The sequence below is a fragment of the Prionailurus viverrinus genome, chromosome B4 (assembly GCF_022837055.1).
Source record: "Prionailurus viverrinus isolate Anna chromosome B4, UM_Priviv_1.0, whole genome shotgun sequence".
NCBI lineage: Eukaryota > Metazoa > Chordata > Mammalia > Carnivora > Felidae > Prionailurus > Prionailurus viverrinus.
In genome coordinates, this window is record NC_062567.1 from 132,584,915 (window position 1) to 132,608,847 (window position 23,933).

At 45.3% G+C, this 23,933-nt stretch overlaps 1 long non-coding RNA gene across 1 annotated transcript; it reads right to left on the reverse strand.

Annotated features, from left to right (window-relative positions):
* Positions 1-7,026: 7,026 nt before the first annotated feature.
* Positions 7,027-23,294, reverse strand: LOC125169436 (uncharacterized). The gene is made up of 3 exons (XR_007153677.1): positions 23,068-23,294; positions 22,049-22,082; positions 7,027-7,072 (listed from the first exon to the last, which is right to left on the reverse strand). It is a non-coding gene; the product is annotated as an uncharacterized LOC125169436 (long non-coding RNA).
* Between the last annotated feature and the right edge of the window lie 639 nt (positions 23,295-23,933).

Consider the following 23,933-nt stretch of genomic DNA (forward strand, 5'->3'; position numbering starts at 1 on the left):
GGTCCTAAGCGTGGCATAATGGCGCCGCCAGGGGACGCTCGAGCGCCAGGGTGGCCGTCGAGCAGCTGCCCGGCCTCCCCCAGCGTGGCGCCGGCCACCTGCCCGCCTCGCTCCTTTGGTTGCGCCTGGGGGCGCGCGGGCGTCGCAGAGCTTCGCCGGTCAGCCTCGCGGCGCTGGCCTTGGCCCCAAAGGGCGGCGGAGGCACACGTGGCGCCTGGGCTGTCGTGGCGATGGCCTGGCCCCTGTGCGGTTTTTCTGCGACAACATTTTTTCCCCCCCTATAAACCAACCCTTTGCAAAGGGCTGTGTAGATGCCAAAGCGTTTTCCTGGCCATTAGCTTCGGGGCGCTTCTCCACACCCTGGGAAGGTAGGTTCTATCATCAGCCCCATTTTATGCAAGAACATTTTCATGCCAAACTGTGGATCTCTCTGAAAAACAGCCTAGCAATTTGGGGCTGGAAGGAGCCTTGCATTATCCATCCTGGGTATCCCCGTCGTTGCTGGCATTGAGGTTACCCCTGACCACCCCGGGGAAAAGTAACAGTTAACGTGCGCTAGGTATTCTACCTGGTCGTATTTAAACTCATGGATCAGAGAGGTTCTGTTAGCACCCCTTTTCTACAGGTGAGGAAACTGAGGTGTAGCGTCTGGGCCACCTGCTACCTGATGTGACCCTCCTGTCCTGACCTCCAAGCGCAGCTGGGAGGCACCTTGTGAGTGTGTTGGGGGAGGAGCAGGAGCCAGGGCTGAGGTCAGCCAGCATGGAACATGGCCCTGGCATCTGTCCCAGGCTTTCCCATTCGAAAGGGTTAAGAATCAGATTTTTGTTCCTGTAGTACCTTTTAAAATGAATCTGTGCATTTAAGCGTGCTGTGCGTTAAAAGAAAGCATGCACCGTCTTCAAGTTTAAAGCATTATAAGAAAATGGAAACTTCCGAACCTCCGTGCCCACCTTAAGAAGTTTATATAAGCATACTGTGTTCTTGACAGCCACTGGCTTAAGTTCTCCGGGGGCATTAACTTGTTTATGCATCACACCACACCAGTGGAATAAGCACTGTTAGACCCATTTTACAGATGAGAAAACTGAGACGGAGAGCTGAAGTTACTTGACAGGGTTGGTTTGAGACCCAGGAGCTGACCCCGGAGTCGGTGCTCTGTCTCTCACAGCACCTACATCATTATATCTCCTTGCCGCAGTCTAACCCGCTCCATGCTCCTGCCTCCTCCAGGAGTAACCACTATCGTGAATTTAGTAACTATCATGAATTATTTTTTTTTCAATGAAAAAAAAAAAAGGCCCCTAAAACAACCCACAAACGGGGGAGAAACTATTTGCCAATCATATATTCTATAAAGCACTTATATCTAGAACATGTAAAAGATTCTTACAACTCGACAATAAAAAGACAAATAGCCCAATTTAAAAACAAGCCAGGGCGACAGCACCGCATGGCAGTGAGGATGTGGAGCAGCAGGAAGGAGCTCCCTCTCATCGCTGGTGAGAATGCAGAATCACACAGCCACTGCGGAAGTCGGCTTGGCGGTTGCTCACAAAAGTGATCGCGCTCTTACCATATGATCCTGCGATCGCGCTCCTTGGTGTGATGGGTAGGAGTTGAAAACTTTCGTCCACCCCAAAACCTGCACACAGAGGTTTACAGCCGCTTTATTCATAATTCCCCAAACTTGGGAGCAACCAAGAAGTCCTTCAGGAGGTGAATGGGTAAATACACTTTTGTACATCCGGACAGTGGAGTGTTCTTTAGCGTTGCAAAGAGATGAGCTATCGAGCCGTGAAAAGGCACGGGGGACAGTTAAACGGATATTACTAAGCGAAAAAAGCCAACCTGGAAAAGCTGTATACGGTATAATTCCAGCTACAAGGCTTAACGGAAAAAGACGAAACTATGGAGACAATAAAAAGATCATTGGTTGCTAGGGGCTGGCGGGGAGGGGGTGGGGGGAATCAATGAATGAATAGGCGCAACACAGGATTTTTAGGCCAGTGAGACTCTGTATGATATTATAGTGGTAGATGCGTGTCATATACCTTTGTCCAAACCCATAGAGTGAACCGAAATGCAAACTATGGGCTTTGGATGACAATGATATGTCAGCGTTCACCGACTGTACCGAATGTTGCGCTGTGACGGGGGATATTGATAGTAGGGGAGCCTGGGGGTAGGGGGGGGGCGGTATATGAGAAATCTCTGTACTTTCCACTCAGTTTGGCTGTGAAACTAAAACTGCTCCAAAAAATAAAGTCTTATTCTTTTTTCTTCTTCTTTTTTTTTAATGTTTATTTCTGAGACAGAGAGAGACAGAGCATGAGTAGGGAAGGGGCAGAGAGAGAGGGGGACACAGAATCCGAAGCAGGCTCCAGGCTCTGAGCTATCAGCACAGAGCCCAATGCGGGGCTCGAACTCACAGACTGTGAGATCGTGACCTGAGCCGAAGCCGGACGCTCAACTGACTGAGCCACCCAGGCGCCCCAAAGTCTTATTCTTTTAATGGGCGAAGGATGTGAATAGCTATTTCTCCAAAGAAGAGCCACAACGATCAACAAATAACATGAAAACTCAGCATTGTTAGTCATTAGGTAAGTACAAGTCAAAACCGTAACAAGATGCCATTTCTCACCCACTCGAATGCCCAGAACAGAAGAGAAACAATAGTCAGTGTTGGCGAGGATGTGGAGAAATTGGAACTCTCCTTCACTGCTGGCGGGAATGTGAAATAATGCAGCCACGTCGGAAACCAGTCTGGCAGTTTCTTAAAAAGTTAAGCGTAGGGACACCTGGGTGGCTCAGTCCGTTAAGCATCTGATTCTCCATCTCGGCTCAGGTCACGATCTCACGGTTGGGGAGATCGAGCCCCACGTTGGGCTCTGTGCTGACAGCACAGAGCCTGCTTGGGATTTCTCTCCCTGCCCCTCCTCCACTCTCACTCGCTCTGAAAATAAATAAATAAACTTTAAAAAATAAATAAATGTATCCCTGGAAGAAAAGTTAAACATAGACTCACTATGTGATCCAACAATTTCAATCCTAGGTATCTGCCCAGAAGAAATGAATACCTTTGTCCGTACAAAGACATATAAACAAATGTTCATAGCATTATTCACAGTAACTAAAAATCTGTGAATTGGATGGATCTAAAAAAAAAAAAAAGGATAAACAAAATGTGGCATATCCATACAATGGAATACTTTGTAGCTATGATGAACCTTGAAAACATTATGCTAAATGGAAAAAGCTAGATACAAAACACGTATGATTTCAATTATATGAAGGGTTCAGAAAAGTCAAATCTATATAGACGAGTGGGCTGAGTGGAAATGAGGAGTGAATGTACCATGAGGTTTCTGTTGAGGCTGATGGAAATACTCTAAAATTAGTTTGTGGCACAGTGTACAACTTTGTAAATAAACTAAAATTCATTACATTGTGCACTTAACACGGATGGAGGATAAATTCTACGTTATGTTAATTATATCTCAATAAAGCTGCTGGAAAACATGGAATCTGATGATTTCTCAAATGTGTAAAGCCCAGATAATAATGCCTTCTTGCTCTCATCACCTTAAAAACAGAAAGAAAAAACAACAACCCTATTTGTCTTTATTAAAAATGACTTTAGGGGCGCCTGGGTGGCTCAGTCGGTCAAGCGTCCGACTTCGGCTCAGGTCACGATCTCGCGGTATGTGAGTTCGAGCCCCGCGTCGGGCTCTGTGCTGACCGCTCAGAGCCTGGAGCCTGTTTCAGATTCTGTGTCTCCCTCTCTCTCTCTGACCCTCCCCCGTTCATGCTCTCTCTCTCTCTCTCTGTCTGAAAAATAAATAAATGTTAAAAAAAAAATTTAAAAAAATGACTTTAGAAGATTGGGAAATAGGGCAGTACAGAAAATAAATACCTCTGTAGAATTAGAAGCAATGTAGTATATGGTGAAAAACATTCATTGTCAGTTCCTGATACCAGTTACAAGCTGTATGTCAAGTTACCTTTCCCCCATGAACTCTGGTTTCCACATCTGTAAAATGGGGATAATGGTGGCTACCACCCAGGGTTGTGAGGAGTAAGTGAGATAATCTAGATAATGTGAAGTGCCTAGGAGAGTGTTTCGAAGCACACAGATGTTTGATAAGTATTAGTTTTCTTTCCTGTGTCTACCAATCAGATTATGAGAATCCTGTTAACTTAAAAAAAAATTTTTTTTAATGTTCATTTATTTTTGAGAGAGACAGAGCACTAGTGGGGAAGGGGCAGAGAAAGAGGGGACACAGAATCTGAAGCAGGCTCCAGGCTCTGAGCTGTCAGCAGAGAGCCCCTCGTGGGGCTCGAACTCACGAACCACGAGATCATGACCTGAGCCAAAGTCAGCCGCTCAACCAACCGTGCCACCCAGGGGCCCCTAATCCTGTTAACTTCTGTAACCTCAATCCCTATCACATGTCACACAGAGTAGATCCTAGTGATCACAAGCCAGTGAAGGGTAGCAGTGTTGTTGAGGGTGGAGGTGGGGCAGATTGTATCCAGGAGATTGTCTTGGTCCTATGTTTGCATCTAAGCCCCTATTTACACTTACATTAAACATTTTACTCCAAATTAAGAAAACGTCAATATTCTGTAGCAAACCATATTACTTTATTGGGGCGGATGTGTTGATATAGATGTAGGTTAAAGGCTACCCACTACCCCCAGCCCCTCTTGCCACTGTCGTTTCCTTTAATGGATTGTGCTTTTGGTGTCAAATTGAACACTTTGCCAAGCCCTACATTCAGAAGATTATCTGTTTGTTTTCTCTAAAGGTTTTATGTTTGGGGGTGCCTGGCTGGCTCAGTTGGAAGAGCATGTGACTTTTGATCTTGAGGTTCTGAGTTCGAGCCCCACGTTGGGTAGAGAGATTACTTAAACAAATAAAACTTTAAAATAAATAAAAGTTTTATGTTTTATATTTAAGTACATGGTGCATTTTTCATTTTGAATTAACTTTGGTATAACATGTTAGATTTAGATATTCTTTTTTTTTTTTTTTATTGCCTGTGGATGTCCAATTACTCCAGAACCCATTTGTTAAAAAGCTAGTTTTCCTCCACTGAATTGCTTTTGCACCTTTACCAGAAGTCAGTTGAGCATATCAGTTGGTGACAAGTTCTCTTAGTTTTCCTTTATCTGGGAATTTCCTGATTTCTTCCAACATCCAATGAAAGGACATTTTCATTGGATATGGGATTCTGGGCTGACATTTCAACACTTGAAAATGTTGTGTCACTTTCTTCTGGCGTCTGTGGCCTCTGATGAGAAATTAGCTCTCGTTTGAGTTGATTTTCCCTTGTAGGTAAGGAGTTGCTTTTCCTCTGGCTACTCTTTTTTTTTTTTTTTTTTTAATGTTTATTTATTTTTGAGAGAGACAAAGACAGAAAGCGAGTGGCTTAGGGGCAGAAAGAGAGGAAGACACAGAATCCGAAGCAGGCTCCAGGCTCCAAGCTGTCAGCACAGAGCCCCATGCGGGGCTCGAACCCACGAGCTGTGAGATCATGACCTGAGCTGAAGTTGGACACTCAACCGACTGAGCCACCCAGGCGCCCTTCTTCTGGCTACTCTTAAGATTTCTCCTTTATTTAGTTTTCAGAAGTTTGACCATAATGTGTTTTGGTGTAAACTTGTTTGGATTTATCTTGTTTGGAGTTCACTCAGCTTCTTGAGTCTGTCATTTTATGCCTTTCACCAAATTTGGAAAGTTTTCTTTGAGTATTTGTTCAGCTCTGCCCTCTTTCTTCTCTCCTAACATTCTGATAACATGATGTTTGATCTTTTGAAATAGCCCCACACGTCCCTGATACTCTGCTCGTTTTTTCCTCAGTCTGTTTTTGTGGTTCAGACTGGATAATTTCTATTGTTTTACCTTCCAGTTCACTGGCTTTTTTTCCTGTCCTCTCCTTTCTGCTTTTGAGCCCATTCACTGAGCTTTTTATTTCAATTATTGTTCTAGAATCGCTATCCGGTTCTCCTTTCTATTTAGTGTTTCTTTGCTGAGACTATTTTTTATTTTGTTTCAGGCATGTTCATAAATGCTTGTTGAAGCATGTTTACGATGGCTGCTTTAGAATCTTTACAGATAATTCTGCCTTTATCATCTTGCTGTTGGCATCTAGTGATTTTTTTTTTTTTTTCCATTCAGTTTAAGATACTTTGTTTTGGGCATGATGAGTGATTTTTTTTTTTTTTTATTGAAACCTGGACATTTTGGATATTATGTTAGGAGACCCTGGATCTTATTTAAACTTAAAGAAAAAATTTTTAAATGTTTTTATAATTTATTTTTGGGAGGAGAGAGTGACAGACAGACAGAGTGCAAGCAGGGGAGGGGCAGAGAGAAAGAGACACAACCGAAGCAGGTTCCAGGCTCTGAGCTGTCAGCATAGAGCCCAGACACAGGGCTTGAACTCACCCATGAGATCATGGCCTGAACTGAAATCAAAGCTTAACTGACAAGGCCACCCAGGTGCCCCTAAACTTTTTTTTTTTTTTTTTAAGGTAGCTTCCTTCGAGACCACTCCTGCAGGGGAAATGGTGGAGCTTCCTTATTACTGCAAGTGAGGAAAGAGGTCCAGGCCCTCCACTGAGCCTCAGTTGACTGTAAGCAGCGGGGTGGGGAGCCCTCAGGGTAATTAGCAGGAGTGGGCGTTCGGCCCCCTACAAGTCTTCCTCTCAGACCTCCCTGCTGTCTGGCTGGTAAGGGTGGGAGTGCCTCATGACTGCTCCTCCCCTTGTGGCTTCCACAGACACCATGAGAGGGAGGTTTCTTTTTACCCGTGATCAAAGGTGAAAGTCCTGACTCTCCACTAGGTCTCCCCTGACAATATTCAGTAGGAAGGGGGAGATCACCAAGTGTGGTACAGCCCAGCACAGGGCCCCACGGGGCTGCATATGTTGCACAGCAGAGAGTAATGGACAGGAGTCTGGATCTCGGGCCCGGCCACTTACCCTCTGTGTGACCATCGCATGCATTTTCCAGACATTTCCTGAGTGGCGTTCTCTGCTGGTCATTGAGCCAAATACAGAGGACCTGGAGAAGACGGAGACACAGTCCTTGCCCTCACAAGCCTCGGCGCTGCCCAAAATCTGGGTAAAATTCTGGGTTGAGGGTGAGGGGCAGCAATGCCTCGAGAATTACTTAGGGTTCATTTCCCACAAACTTGAGGGCTCGGAGTTTTGTTTTTTGTTTTTAATTTTTTTTAACGTTTATTTATTTTTGAGACAGAGAGAGACAGAGCATGAATGGGGGAGGGTCAGAGAGAGAGGGAGACACAGAATCCGAAACTGGCTCCAGGCTCTGAGAGGTCAGCGCAGAGCCCGACGCGGGGCTCGAACTCACGGAGTGTGAGATCGTGACCTGAGCTGAAGTCAGATGCTTAACCGACTGAGCCACCCAGGCGCCCCTTTGTTTTTTTTTTGTTTTTGTTTTTTTTTTAATATTTATTTTTGAGAGAGAGAGCACGTGCATGCGTGTGAGCAGGGGAGGGGCAGAGAGAGAGGGAGACAGAGGATCCCTGAGAGCTTGGAGTTTAAAATGTTTATGTAACAAGAAAGAAGTGTGCTATTTTATCATTTCTTGCACATTTGAATTTGTGGGCTGAAATTTTGGGGGAGGGTGTCCATACCTAACTTCTATCATACCTGCTGTTTTGCATCTCCCTTTTTTCTCCAAGATCATGCTCTCAGTTCATCTAGATCTGATTCATTTTAGTTCTGGAAAGAAGTTGTAATGTGGATATAGCATATTTCCTATGTCAGTTGTTCACCTATTCATAGGCCTAAGCGATTTCCAACTCTGTGCTATTAAAAACAAGAGACAGGGACACCTGAGCAGCTCAGTCGGTTGAGCGTCTGACTTCGGCTCAGGTCATGATCTCGTGGTCTGTGAGTTCAAGCCCCGTGTCGGGCTCTGTGCTGATATCTCGGAGCCTGGAGCCTGCTTTGGATTGTGTGTCTCCCTGTCTCTCTGCCCCTCCCCCACTCATGCTCTGTCTCTCTCTCTCTCTCTGTCCAAAATAAATAAACATTAAAGCAAAGAAACAAACAAGAAAAACAAAACAAAACAAACAAACAAAAAAAAAAAACAAGAGACATACGGGACGCCTGGGTGGCTCAGTCAGTTAAACGTCCAACTTGGGCTTAGGTCATGATCTCGCAGCCTGTGAGTTCAAGCCCCGCATTGGGCTCTGTGCTGAAGCTCAGAGCCTGGAGCCTGCTTCGGATTCTGTGTCTCCCTCTCTCTCTGTCGCTTCCCTGATCACACTCTATCTTTCTCTCCTTCAAAAATAAATAAACATTAAAAAAAAAATACATACGGGGTGGCTGGGTGGCTCTGTTGGTTGAGCATTTGACTCCTGATTTCAGCTCAGGTCATGTTCCCCGGGTCAAGGGATGGACCCCCCGTCAGGCTCTGCATAGAGCTTAGATCCTGCTTGGGATTCTCTCTCTCTCTCTCTCTCTCTCTCTCTCTCTCTCTCTCCCTCTCTCTGCCCCTCCCCCGCACATAAAAAAAAAGAATCTTTAAAAACAAAGTAGATCCTCGTTCATGCCTCATTTATGCCTGCCCGAGTGGGTATTTCTCTGTACTAGATAACTAGAAATAGAATTGCTGAGGCAAAAGGTATGTATGTTTTGAATAGATGTTGCCAAATTTTGCTCTCATCAGTGATTGAAAGTACTGGGTTCCTTGTACCCACTTGAACATTTAACATTGTCAGTTTTACAGTTTTGCCAATTTAAGGGGAGAAAATAATAGCTCTTTTTTTGTTGTTTGTTTAAAAATTTTTTTAATGTTTATTTATTTCTGAGACAGAGACAAAGCGTGGTCGAGAGAGGGGCAGAGAGAGAGAGAGGGAGGCAGAGAATTCAAAGCAGGCTCCGGACTCTGAGCTGTCAGCGTGGAGCCCGACGTGGGGCTCAAACCCATAGACCACGAGATCGTGACCTGAGCTGAAGTCGGCCGCTCAACCAACTGAGCCACCCAGACACCCCAATAGCTCTTTGTTTTAATTTTCATGATTACTAATGAAATTGAGCTTTTTATGTGGCCACTTACATTTCTTCATCTTCTTTGCCCATTTTTCTATTTCATCGTCCTATTGATTTGTAGGAATGCCTTTTGTAGTCTCTCTATTAATCTTTGTCACATACACTGCAAACCTCCATTTTTTGTTTTTTTTCAATTTTGTTGATGGCTTTGTCATATAGAGATTTAAATATTTATATAGTATAAATTTACTTGTAAGAAGATCTCTTCTACTCCTGGGTTACAACATACTCTTTTTTTTAAAGCATTTTTTTAATGTTTATTTATTTTTGAGAGACAAAGAGACAGAGTACACGTGGAGGAGGGGGAGAGAGAGAAGGAGACACAGACTCCGAAGCAGGCCCCAGGCTCCGTGCTGTTAGCACAGAGCCTGATGCGAGGCTCGAACTTGTGAACCATGAGATCATGACCTGAGCCAAAGTCTGACGCTTAACCGACTGAGCCACCCAAGTGCCCCCAAACATACTTTTTAAATACTTTGGTAGACTCTCTTTGAATCCTTTTATTTATTGTGGAGTGCTATTAGTCTATGTAGGGTCATGAAAACACACTGCTAATCAGGGTATGCTTGTGGTTAGACTTTGGGGCACCGGGGCTCCCCATTCCTGCTGGGTGTTAGTTACCAGCCATAAAGCACTTCTCTGGCCAAGAATTCTCACATTTGGGGCACCTGGGGGGCTCAGTGGGTTAAGTGTCAGCCTTCGGTTCAGGTCATGATCTCAGGGTCTGTGAGTTCAAGCCCCACATGGAGCTCGGTGCTAACAGCGAGGAGGCTGCTTTGGATCCTCTGTCTCCCTCTCTCTCTGCCCCTCCCCCTCCCTCTTAAAAATAAAATTAAAAAAAAATTCTCACATTCATTGCTCTCACCTGGTGATTAATCCATGTTTTTGTCTTTGCCACAGGTGAGGAGAGAGGAAGCCCATCAACTTTCTGCTTCACACGAATCCCCCGAGCAGTTATCCTAATAGGTTCTGTCCTGCTCCCGAGATCTAGCATTTTAATGAACAGAGACCCCCAGAGACCTTCCACCTTTCACGGTGATGCTCCCGCCTGTAATCTGTGCTTTGGTTTCCTCTGTCAACCTCATTCTGCCTGCCTTCCATTCTTGAGGGCTTCCTTATAGCTTCTAGTTTAACAGGGCCCCGCTCTTTGTTTTCCAGCACTATTACGGATTTATTTTCAGGTCTACTCTCTTTTACCTCTGTGGTTTGAGGCAGGAGAGAGGCAGTGTCCACAGGTGGCAGGCTGCTGTCTGGGCCCAGTGGCCACGGAGACCCTTTCCGTTGTCCTGACACTGACAGCTTGGCTCAGCATAGAATTCTTGGGTCACAATCAATCATTTTCTCTCAGTACTCTGTAGAACGTCATCCACTCTCCTCTGACGTTCTGGATTGCGTGTGGTAATTGACGCATTCTGATTCTTTATTCTTTTTAGGTAATCTGGGGTTTTCCTCCCTCTGCCTTAATGTTTGCTTTTCTTTTTCTCTTTCTTTCTTTCTTTCTCTCTCATTCTTTCTTTCTCTTTCTTTCTTCCTTCCTTCCTCCCTCCCTTCCTCTCTCTCTCTCTCTCTTTCTTTCTTTCTTTCTTTAGATTTTAAGTAGTGTCTACACCCAACGTGGGGCTTGAACTCACAACCCTGAGATTAAGAGTCACATTCTCCAGGGGCTCCTGGGTGGCTCAGTCCTTTAAGCGTCTGACTTTGGCTCAGGTCATGATCTTACGGTTTGAGCCCCACATTGGGCTCTGTACTGACAGCTGGGAGCCTGGAGATTCTGTGTCTCCTTCTCTCTCTGCCCGTCCCCTGCTCACACTCTGTCTCTTTCTTTCTCAAAAATAAATCAACATAAAAAAAAAAAGTCACCTTCTCCACTGACTGAGCCAGCTAGGTGCCCCCTTAATATTTTCTTTATCCTTAAAATTCAAAAATCTTACCAAGATATATATGCTTAGTGTTATTTTTGCCTTATTAAGTTAATCTAAAAGCATGTGACTGATTAAGAGTCAAAGCTTCCTTTATTTCAGGGAATGTTTTTATTTCATTGCCTCTCCCTCAACTCTCTTTCCCCCCGGTGTTCTTATTTATGACTATTTGGTCTTCTAGGTTTGTCCTCCATCTGTTTTCTCTCAAATGTGTCCATTCTTTATCTTTTGCCTCTGTGTTCTGGGAGAATTTCTTGGTCTCCTCTCTTAATGCACTAATTCAGTTTTGTTTTGTTTTGTTTTGTTTTTGTAGTCTCCAACCTGCTAGTCAGTGTTTCCATTACATTTTTTAAAAGTTTATTTATTTATTTTGAGAGAGAGAATGAGCAGGGGAGGGGCAGAGAGAGAGAGTGAGAATCCCAAGCTGGCTCCACACTGACACGGGGCTCAATCCCACAAACTGCAAGATCATGACCTGAGCCGAGATCAAGAGTCAGACGCTTAACTGGCTGAGCCAGCCAGGCGCCCCTCTGTTACATTTCAAAACTTAGTGGGCCCTGGCTGGCTCATGTGGTGGAACGTGCCACTCTTGATCCTGGGGTTGTGAGTTCAAGCCCCAAGCTGGGTGGGGAGATTACCTAAAAAATAAAATCTTCCAAAAAATAAAATAATAATAAAATTTAACTATCGGCCTGCATCAGGGTAAGTTTTTGTTACTGCTTACAGTTTCATAGATTCAATGTCTTCTTGAATATTGTTGAGAATACAAAATAGGACATTTCTAGTTTTCTGCTATTTTGGGGGGTAACTGTCGCTTAGGAGGCCATTGATTGCTCTGAATCCTCTTGCTGAATTCCTCCTTTTGGGTCGCCAGTTCTTTCCACAGGCCTTTTTTTTTCTGTTTCTTATCCTTATAAAGAAATACCTATGTGTGCTCTGTTAGGAGTTGAGGTAGGTTCTTTTGGAGATTACGCGAATACCTGTTTAAACGTTTAAAGGATGTTTGCAGTGTTTAAAGTCTGGAGGAAGAGAAGATAGGACCGTTCATATAACTTTACTCTTTTTAAAAACAACTTTATCGATGTATAGTTGACATACAGCAAACTGCACGTGTTACCGTTTGATATTTTGATATGCACTTGTGAAAGCATCACCACAATTAAGACAGTGAGCGAAGCTGTCACCCCTAAAAGCTTCGTCATGTGCCTTTGTAATCCCTCCATCCCATCTCCTCCTATTCCTACCTCCATCCCCAGGCAACCGCTGATGTGCTTTTCTGTCGTGAAAACTTACTTGCATTTTGCAAAATTTTATATACATGGAATCATACAGTATGTATTCGTCTTTATTTGGCTTCTTTCACTCAACAAAATTATTTTGAGATTCATCCTTATTGTTATGGGGATCAGTAGCCCATTCCTTTTATTGCTGAGTGTATTCTGTCATACAGATGTGCCGCCACAATTTGTTCATGGGTATTTGGGTTGTTTCCACTTCGGGGCTATTATAAATAAAGCTTTTATGAATATTTGTGTGTATGTCTTTGTACGGAATATGCTTTCTTTCTTGGGTAAATACCTAGAGGGGAATGGCTAGGTAACATGGTAGGTCTATGTTTTTGTTCTTGTTTTTTTAATAATTTTTTTTAAATGTTTATTTATTTTTGAGAGAGAGAGACAGGGAGCGAGCAGGGGAGGGGCAGAGAGAGACACAGAATCCAAAGCAGGCTCCAGGCTCTGAGCTGTCAGCACAGAGCTAGACATGGGGCTCGAACTCACAAACTGTGAGATCATGACCTGAGCCGAAGCTGGGAGCTTAACCGACTGAGCCACTCAGGTGCCCCATGTGTTTTTATTTATTTTTTTAATGTTTATTTATTTTTGAGAGAGACAGAGACAGGATGAAAGTGGGTTAGGGGCAGAGAGAGAGGGAGACACAGAATCCGAAGCAGGCTCCAGGCTCCGAGCTGTCAGCACAGAGCCAGATGTGGGGCTCGAACTCACAAACCTGAGATCATGACCTGAGCTGAAGTCGGGCGCTTAACTGACTGAGCCACCCAGGCGCCCCATGTGTTTTTATTTTTAAAGAAACTCCCAAACTCCAAAAAGTGGTTGCATCATTTTATATTCCTATCAGCAGTGGTTGAGAGTTTCAGTTACTCCACTTTTCATCAATGTTTTGTATGGTCAGTCTTTTTAATTTGAGAGAGTCTTTAGTAGGTGTGCAGTGATATCTTATTAAGGTTTAATTTGCATTTTCTTTCCTAGTGACCGGTGATGTTGAGAGTCTTTTCATGTGTTTATTTTCCATCTATCTATCTTCTTTGGTGAAGTACCTATTTAAATCTTTTGCCCGTTTTAAAAATCACTTGTTGGGGCGCCTGGGTGGCGCAGTCGGTTAAGCGTCCGACTTCAGCCAGGTCACGATCTCACGGTCCGTGAGTTCGAGCCCCGCGTCGGGCTCTGGGCTGATGGCTCAGAGCCTGGAGCCTGTTTCCGATTCTGTGTCTCCCTCTCTCTCTGCCCCTCCCCCGCTCATGCTCTGTCTCTCTCTGTCCCAGAAATAAATAAACGTTGAAAAAAAAAATCACTTGTTTGTTTTCTTACTATTGAGTTTGAGAGTTCTTTATATATCCTAGACAGATTTCTTTATTAGATATATAATTTGCAAATATGTTCTCTGAGTCTGCGGCTTACCTTTCTATTCTCTTAATAGTGTCTTTAGAAGGGAAGATTTAGATTTTTATGAAGTCCAGGATATCAGTTTTTTTCTATTATGGATCATGATTTTGGTGTTATATTGAGAAATCTTTGCTTAATCTATAGTCACGAAGATTTTTTCCTATGTTTTCCTCTAGAAATTTTATAGTTTTAGGTTTTAGATTTAGGTCTATGATTAATTTTGAGTTATTGTTTGTACATGGTGTGAGATATGAATCAAAATCCACTTTTTTCCTTATGAATATCCAGTTTCTCTAGGACCATTTTTATTGAAAAGACTCTTTCCTCCAGTGAATTACCTTTGCACCTTTGTCTAAAATCAATCGACAGTGTACGGACCTTTATCTGGATTCTATTCTCTCCAGTCTCTCTTGACATCAACAACTTCATATTGCCTTGATTCCTAAACAACTTTATTTTTTTTTTTATTGTTTGGCTATTTTAGGCCCTTCATATTTCCATTATGAACCTTAGATAAAGCATATTGATTTTAACAATGAAAAAAAGTTCGCTGGAACTTTTATTACAATTACACTGAATTTATACATCAGTTTGAGGGTGGAATTGACATCTTAACAATCTTGAATCCTCTGATCCATGACCGTGGTATATCTCTTCATTTATGTAGGTCTTTTTAACTTCTTTTATCAGTGCCTTGTGGTGTTTACTGTACAGATCTTGCATACATCTTTTGCCACATTTTCCCCTATAAATTTCATATTTTTGATGGTATTATAAATGGTATAATTAAAAATATTTCAATTCCCAGTTGTTGCTATTATATAGAAATATAGTTGATTTTTAAATACACTTTATTTTTTAGAGCAGTTTTATGTTCACTGCAAATATAATTTATTTTTACATATTGATCTAGTATCCTTCAACCTTGCTAAACTATAGCCGTTTTTTGTATGATCCATAGGACTTTATACACAATCATGTTGCCTGTAAAATAAAGATAGTTTTACTTCTTCTTTTCCAATCTGATCGCCTGTTACATCTCTGTCTCTCCAGTTTTCTTTCTTTTTATGTTAAGCTTTGAAGTTCATTGGAAGGATCGGTCTTCTTTTATAATGGCTAACGCTGATTGTCAAATTTGAAAAACATTAGTTTAATCAATAAGCAACATTATACATTTGCAAGTGAAAGGCTTTGGTCTCATTTGCAATTTGCTACAGAAATTGATGGAGAAAATGTTACAGCTCTTTTATGAAATGGACACAAACAGTATTCTAAGTTATATAAAGGGATGAATCATTGCAGTAATGAGGCTCTGACTCTAGAAATCTGTTACTCAAAGTATACAGTTTGACTTCAGGAAAAACAACTGGCAAGTGGTAATAAATCAGATTTGCAGACATTAGGTTGGTTATTGGACTAGATTAGGCATGGTAAGGGATGTTCGATGTATGCTTTCTCACTGACATCATTGCACCATTCAGGAGTAGGGTAGGTTTACAAATGGTGTAAGGGGCAGTTACTTCTCTTTTTTCATTGAGTTCATTGTCTAAAACTCCCAGCACAATATTGTATAGAAATGATGAGGGCAGACATCCCTGCCTTATTCCTGAACTTAGGGGGAAAGTATTCAGTATTTTCCATTGAGTGTATTGTTAGCACTTTTTCATAGATGTCTTCCATCAAGTCAAGGATATTCTCAACTACTCCTAGTTTTCTGGAAGTTTTTCTTCAGGAACAGATGCTGATTTTTATCAAATGTTTTTTATGCACCTGTTGAGATAATCACATGATTTTTCTTTTTTATTTAGTTACAATGGTGAATTATGTTGATTGCTTTTTGAAGGTTGAGCCAACCTCGAATTCCTGAGGGTTAAACTCCTTTGGTATTATGTATTATACTTTTCATATGTTGTTGGTTCCAAGTTATAATTTGTTAATAATATTTACACCTATGTTTATGAGGGATGTTGTTCTGTAGTTTTCTTGTCTGGGTTTGATATCAGATAATGCTGCCCTCAATGTCTTGAATAGACGTATTATTCAGTGGGGCGCCTGGGTGGCGCAGTCGGTTAAGCGTCCGACTTCGGCCAGGTCACGATCTCACGGTCCGTGAGTTCGAGCCCCACGTCAGGCTCTGGGCTGGTGGCTCAGAGCCTGGAGCCTGTTTCTGATTCTGTGTCTCCCTCTCTCTCTGCCCCTCCTCCGTTCATGCTCTGTCTCTCTCTGTCCCCCAAAAAATAAATAAACGTTGAAAAAAAAAATTAAAAAAAAAATAGATGTATTATTCAGTGTTTGTATTTCTTCTTGTCTGAGATGAGGTATTTAGTGCCTTTTAAAGATTTTGTCTATTTCCTCTATGTTGTCCAATTTATTGGCATGACATGTTCATAATATTCCCTTATTATCATTTTGGTATCTATAGAATCTGCTTCATTGTCACCTTTATCATTCTTGATATTAATCACTCATATCTTATTTTTTTTCCTGGTTTAGTCTGTCTATAGAATTATGCATTTTGTTCTCACAAAACAAGTTTTTGGTTTTATTGATTTTTTCCTATTGTTTTTCTGTTTTCTATTTCAATTATTTTCAAATTTTTTTTCAACGTTTATTTATTTTTGGGACAGAGAGAGACAGAGCATGAACGGGGAAGGGGCAGAGAGAGAGGGAGACACAGAATCGGAAACAGGCTCCAGGCTCTGAGCCATCAGCCCAGAGCCCAACGCGGGGCTCGAACTCACGGACCGCGAGATCGTGACCTGGCTGAAGTCGGACGCTCAACTGACTGCGCCACCCAGGCGCCCCTCAATTATTTTCACTTTAATCTTTTTTATTTCAATTCTTGGGCTTACTTTGGGCTTTATTTGCTCTTCTGTTTCCAGTTTCTTAAAGTAGAAACTGAGGCAATTCATTTGAGACATTTGTTATTTTCTTTTTTTTAAGTTTATTTATTTTTAAGAGACATAGAGCATGAAAGGGGCAGAGACAGAGGGAGAGATAGAGAATCCCAAGCAGGCTCTGTACTGTCAGCACAGAGCCCTATGTGGGGTTTGAATTCACAAACCATGAGATCATGACCTCAACTGAAGTTGGACATTTGACTGAGCCACCCAGGCACCCCACATTTGTTATTTCCTTTTTTAAGAATCTTTAAAATTTTATGTATTTTGAGAGAAAGAGAGAGAGAGAGCAGAAGAGGGGCACAGAGAATGGGAGAGAGAGAATCTCAAGTTGGCTCTGAGCTGTCAGCACAGAGCCCTATGCGGGGCTTGAACTCATGAACCAGGAGATCATGACCTGAGCCGAAACTGAGAGTCCAGCACTTAACTGAGCCACCCAGGTGCCCCTGTTATTTTCTAATATAGATATTTTTAGTACTGTGAGTTTTTCTCTAGGTAGTACTTTAACTGCATTCCACACATTCTGATATTTTTTTCATTTTCATTCAGTTCAAAAAACATTTGAATTTTCTCTTAGATTTTTTATTTCACTTATATGTTATTTAAACGTGTGTTTAGTTTCTAAATATTTGGAGATTTTCCAGGGATCTTTCTGTTACAGATTTCTAATTTAATTCCATTGTGGTCAAAGAACATACTTTTTTTTTTTTTTTTTTTTTAAGTAGGTCCCACACCCAATGTGCAGCATGAACTCACAACCCTGAGATCAGGAGTTGGATGCTCTCCTGACTGAGCCAGCCAGGCACGCCCCAGAAGTGACTTTAATCTTTTAAATTTAGTGAGGCTTGTTTTATGGCTGCAAATGTGGTCATCTTGGTAAATATTTCATGTATATATGAAACTATTCCTCAGGGTCTTTTTTAAACGTTTTATTTATTATGGGGGGGGGGAGGGGCAGAGAGAGGGAGAGAAAGAGGGAGACAGGATCCCAAGCAGGCTCCGTGCTGTGAGCACAGAGCCCCACATGGGGCTCGATCTCATGAATTGTGAGTTCATGACCTGAGCCGAAATCGAGAGTCAGATGCTTAATGGGCTGAGCTACCCACGTGCCCCTAAGCATTCCTCAGTTTTACTCACCCATACTTCTGTCAGTTACATAGTAATTTGGGGAGGGTAAAAGTTACTGTCTTGAATCAGAATATGTCTATTTGGTGTTGTCAAGCTCCTCGAAGGCAGGCTCTATGTCCTGTTTGCCTTTCTATCCCCTCCACGTTTTTCCTGGCCCCAAACGGAGGCTCAGGGGACCCTGGTTGAATGAATGGATGACAGTCAGAAATGGTTAGGCTGTGTTCCTGTTTTTGATGCAGAAAACATCCTCTTGGGTTACGTGACAAGACTGAGCCTTACACACCTTTGTGTCTTTGAGTCCCTACAGGACTCGGCACGTAACTTGACACATCGTAGGGGCTCAGGCAGCGGTGGTGGCCTTGAATGGAACTGAAGAGACAGCTCCAAAGGTCCCGCCCCTGACCTTTGTAGGAGGTTTAAAGCCGCCCTGAGGCAACTGACAAGCTGTTCTGGCCACAGGTGGAGAGGCTGTCCTGTCATAAAGCCCCCTGGGACGTGATGTCACACACAGACACCACTCTCCTTCCAAAAGGGAGGGGCCGCGCCCCAGCCCCCCACACTGAGCCGGGCTGCAGTGCCCTTCACAGCTCGGTCCTGGAGCCAGAGGGAGGTGAGTGGGCTGCCTGGACACTGAAAGGGTCGAAGGGCACTCTGCAAATCGCTGACATCAAGGTGGGCCGCTGTGGTAAGGCGGCTCGAAGGGCGGCCCTCAGTAACGCGCCGGCCGGAGCAGGTGGAAGTCGTCTTTGCGACTCTCAGCTCACCGTCCCCGCAGCCCTTCCTGCCTGGCCTTCCCCTTCTCCCTCTTCTCTCCCTCTCTCCCTCTCAAGACTCATTTACTCTCCTCTCTGCCCCCAAACCGCCTCTCAGAGAAAGCCTGATAACTTTGCTCACGCCAAGTTAGAAATGACTAGAAAGCTTCCTGCCGAACATGTTGCCGGCACTTTTCTCAGAGAAGGTGACTCCGGACAAGGGAGGCACCGTAGTGACCTGCGGAGAGCTGAAGTCAGCCACGCCTGGAAAAGGCCCACTGGCTTTGGTGGCTCAGCGCTGTTGGTGACCTTGGCGAGAGAGGTTTTGGAGGTTTGCGGGGACAGGACCACGCTGAAGCAGCCGTGGACCGAGGGGAGGAGTGAAGACGCTCCCTGCAGACGGCCCGAGGGCTGGTGTGAAGGATAGGGCGCCATTACAAAGGTAGCTGGGAAGGGATCTGGTTCAAGGGAGAAGGCCTTTTTCAAAAATTCTTTTTTTAATGTTTTTATTTATTTTTGAGACAGAGAGAGAGACAGAGCATGAGCAGGGGAGGGCCAGAAAGAGGAGGAGACACAGAATCCGAAGCAGGCTCCAGGCTCTGAGCTGTCAGCACAGAGCCGGACGCAGGGCTCAAACTCACGGACTGTGAGATCACGACCTGAGCTGAAGTCAGACGCTTAACCGACTGAGCCACACAGGCGCCTCGAGAAGGCCTTTTTTTTTAATGGAACACATGAGTGATGTGTGAAATGCTGATTAGGAGCCAGTAGAGAAGGCAAGGCTGAATATACCAGTAAGAGAGGGGACCCCAAACACCCGGACTGTGAGAAGACCTGATGGCGTGGAGCACACAGTGGGGCTGGGCCCAGAGAGGTTTAAAGGGAGATTCCGAAATAGTCCCTGGTGAGAGTAGGGAGCTCCCTGGGAAGCAGAGGCTCCAGGCCACACTGGGTCCTGCTCACAGTGGAGACCTTGACTTCACAGTGGTGGTGGTTCGTATGGAATCGGCCACCGATGGTGGGATTTCAGTCAGAGAGGGTATTTTGAAGAGGCCAGGGATATCCCCAGGACTCCTAAATTATACTAGTAAATAATAATGATTAAAAGCTACCAATACTTTTGAGTAGTTTCTGTTATGCAGCATTTCTGAAATAATTAGCCACCTACATCTGGGGTCATTTTTTACCAAATGTTCAATAGAGCGATACCTTTTTCCTTACTCCTCTCCCAACCCCCTTTTCCCATCCCGATTCCCTGGGAGCTGCCTTTCCAGCTCTGAGGGTGTTGAAACCAGCTTTTGCTTGGGGCTCTGAGGTCTTGGGAGGAATCCCTGAGTGTTTTCCAAGCTCTCATCGCTAGCCCACTCCATCCTGAGTTTGGCTTCCGGCTGTGACCTGCAGGCCATCCCCGGGCTGAGCCCTGTGGGCAGATGTCCTTGCCATTCCCCCCACTGCCTCTGGCCCACTGCAGTCCCCACAAGCCACCAGGTAAAGGAACGCTGGGATCCCCGGTCTGCATGATGCATTGACTGCTGACCATCTTTTCTTCTTAGACTGAAAATGGTGTTTGGACTATGCTGCCAGAGAGAGAGGTGAGGTTTCAGCGGGCCCTGTTCCAGGGCCTCCGATGACCAGGAAGGGGGACCCGACCCCCCCCTGCCCCCAGGTCTAAGAGGAAGGAAAATAGGGTTCTCTCTTCCCTTTTCCTTGACTGTTACAGTATCCCTGGGACTCAGGGTTGGGGTGGAGGGCCTGGTCCTGGCACGTGGGGGACATGCCTCTGTGTGTGTGTGTGTGTGTGTGTGCATGCTTGTGTGCGTGCGTGCGCGCGCACACACACACACACACACACTGGGAGCCAGTGTCCTGGCAGCATCAAGATGCTCTGCTTCTCCCAAGGGAGGGGTCCCAGAAGAGGAGGGTGAGTCACGGGGATACTATTTCTGATCTGGATTGTGGGATCTGTCCAGAGTAGGGGGAGCTTTGGAGGACTTCAGGGAGAAGAGCTGACCCAGCGCTGCATGAGCAACGATGAATGCCCAGCCAACGCTGGGTCCTTGCTCTCTGGCAGGGAAGGCAAGGTGGACCCGTGGAACAAGTACAAGAGGAAAGGAGAAGGGAGTGTGCTCCAGGCTCCAAGGCTGGCTGTCAAGTTGGCAGAGGCACTGAGCCTTGCCTGCGGGGCAGCAGAAAGCCCAGGCTGGGCCCTGTTACGGCTGAAGGATTTATTCACCCACAGTGTCGGACACGCTCTGGTGGATGTGGTCCTGGGGTTTGGGTTGGGAGGAAAGCCGCTACCCACCCACCAGCGAGGGCATGAGACAACACCCCAGCCTTACACTCAACTCTGCTTTCCTTCCAGGCTCTACAAGTCCCTGTACATAGTACAGGTCTTCGTTCTTGCAGGTAGGAGCCTGGGAGTGCGTGACGGCAGGAGCTGGGAAGCTGGTTCCCGCCCCAGGGCCACCCCCACCTCCGACCGCCTACCGGGGCTCCTAAGGGCCCCTCCAAGGCCGCCCAGCTCCCAGGGACTGGCCGTGCAGCTCAGAGTCAAGGCTGCCCTTCTGTCCCTTTCTTCCCTTCCCTTCTTTCTGCCCTTCGTAGTTAAACTAGGATTTGAACCCACGTTTGCTTCTAAAACCCATGCCTCCACGCTCCCCAGAAAATCCAGGAACCAAAACTCCACGCTCCCCAGAAAATCCAGGAACCAAAACCCATACAATCACAGCAGTGATCTTCCAATTTTTGCTTGCATACCTTTTGAGAAATCATACATTCTGCATACATTTTGCTGCCTACATCTTTCATTATAAGTTCAGTTTAAAAGGCTATGGTTTCTGGTATATTGTAAATACTGACATTTTAAAGTGATTGCATCACTCTTTTAAATGTTTTAACTGGTCTTTCTCCACCCGTCCTCAGGAGTGGTGTACTACTATTTTCAGGAGTCTGTGGGGAAGCCAGTCCCGGACCATGAGATCGCTGGGGAATCCTCACAGGTAGGCACCTCGGGGGCCTAGAGGCTGGGATGGTCTCACTGTAGCCTGAACAGGGGTCACGCTCCTTGACCTCAATTGTTGACTGACCGTGTGTGTGTATGTGTGTGCATGCGAGGGCTCTGCAGAAATTTGCCGTGTTCCTGGCAAAGTGTTAAAACAGAGGCCCCCACCCCCCACGGGCTGGCTGGCTGGTCACCGCGGGCCTCTGTGGCAGTGGCCTCCACCATCTAAAAGGAACAGATGATCCCCCATTCATGTGAGTAGCCGTGGAATGTGGTTCAGCGCCCATGGGTGGATGAGGTGGTGGCGGGCAGGACACCTGCCTGGGGTTGCATACTCTCCCCCATGTCCCAGATCCGAGAACCTATGGCCGAAGCCCCTGCTCCCAGCCCTGGGTCAGAAGAACGCAAGTGGATGCTGGACGCTCACCCAGGGCCACGTGCTAGATTACGTGCTGTCCATCTGTTATGTCATTTGAGCCTCACGGCAACCCAGCAGCTCACACTTTACACAGATGGGAAACAGGCCCCCAGAGGGACTAGATCCAGGTCGCCCAAGTGATAGTATAGAGCCACATACCTGATCTCTGGGGGCCTCCTTTTTCTGCACAGCGCTGTTGGGAAGAGGAGAATCCCATAGAAACAAGGTTATCGGTGGCCCAGAAACTCTGAGAAGTATGTGCTACACCTTCTGGGGGTGACCATTCAGAGGTGGGGAGACCCTAAGAAGGCCCATGTTGGCAGGTGCCTTGGAGACCACTGAATCCAACTTCACCTCCTTTCTTTGTTGTTGCTGATTCTTAAAGCAACCGGTCAAATTTCCATTTAAAAATTTATTGTCACGGCACCTGGCGGCTCATAGGGTTAAGCTTCCAACTGTTGATTTCGGCTCAGGCCGTGATCTTGTGATTTGTGAGATGGAGCCCCAAGTCGGGGCAGTGTAGAGCCTGCTTGGGATTCTCTCTGTCCCTCTTTCTCTGCCCCTCCTCCACTCGCTCTCTCTCTCTCTCTCTCTCTCTCTCAAAAATAAAAATAAACATTAGCCAATGAATTCCTACAGTGGAAGCTGAGGATGTAGCTCTCGTAACAACTGCACATTTACTGCCCCTCCAGCACTTCACCTCCCCCAGCCTTCCAGTGTAGACAGCTATAGCCTTGTTCTGGGGGTGTAAAATTTTTAATTTGAGTAATGACAATTTCGCTTGTTAAAATCCTTTAAGTAACATTGCTGTTTTGCTGTATTTATATCATTTTGGCTTTTAAGCCCCCCACCACGGCAGTGGGCTCTTTTTTCTTTTTCTTTTTTTTTAATTTTTTAAATGTTTATTTTGAGAGAGAGAGAGAGAGAGAGAGAGAGAGAGAGATCATAAGTGGGGGAGGGGCAGAGAGAGAAACACACACACAATACAAAGCAGGCTCCGGGCTCTGAGCTGTGCGGTGCTCTAACTCATGACCCGAGCCAAAGTTGGAGGCTTAACCGACTGGGCCACCCAGGCGCCCCAGTGGCCCCTTTTTTGACAGGCATACACAGCTGTGTAAGCAGCACCACAACCCAAACCACAACAGTTCCATCCCTTCTGACAGTCCCTCCGTACTCACGGGCAGCCAGTCCTTCCCCACTGCCCCCGCCCCGACCCAGTGAAGAGTTTTCCGTTCCCACACTGCTGCCTTGGCCGGATTGTCCCGGAAGTGGAGGCATCCCCGACGCGGCTGCGCTTCTGGTCCCTCGCTGCGCTGGGTGCGCCTGAGGCCTCTCTGGGCGCATGCGCAGCAGTAGTTTGTGCCTTGCAGCGGCGCAGGCGTCCTTCGTGGGGACGGACCGCAGTTTGTCCACTCACCACTTGAGCTATTTGGGTGTTTCTAGTTTGGGACAGTGACAAATAAAACCGCACTAAATATTTGTCTACAAGTTTTGTGTCGACACCGGTTCTCCTTCCGCTTCGGTAAACACCGGGCCCCGGGAGTGGGGCGTGTGGTTAAGTGTGCGTTTAGTCCCGCAAGAAAACCGGGACTTTTCCAGAGCGGTTGCTGCCGTTCGGCGCTCACACCAGCCCCGAATGCGAGATTCCCGTTGTCCCACATCCTCCCCAGCACTTGCCATTGGTTTTTAGCCATGCCAATGGGTGTATATCAGAATTTTTATTAGACCAATATTGAGGGTTTACATTTTTAAACTATGAAAAATAATATTCCTAGCAGAGCCAGAAATAGTATACCGTGGCCGCTCTTCGTGTGTGATTTTGGTCTTGCCTCTTTTTTAGTTTTCTACCTACAACTTATCCAAGCTGTCTGCCGAAAAATCAGTCTCCTTGCAATACATTTAGAAAAATTAGGTGCTTTATCAATATGATGGTTTTCGTGGAGCCATGGAGCCCTCCCTCCCTCCTATTTCCATATGGACAGGACACCCTTCACGATGTTCACGGCTGAGCTGTCCCGGGACCTCTCTTTCTCATGGGCCTGGG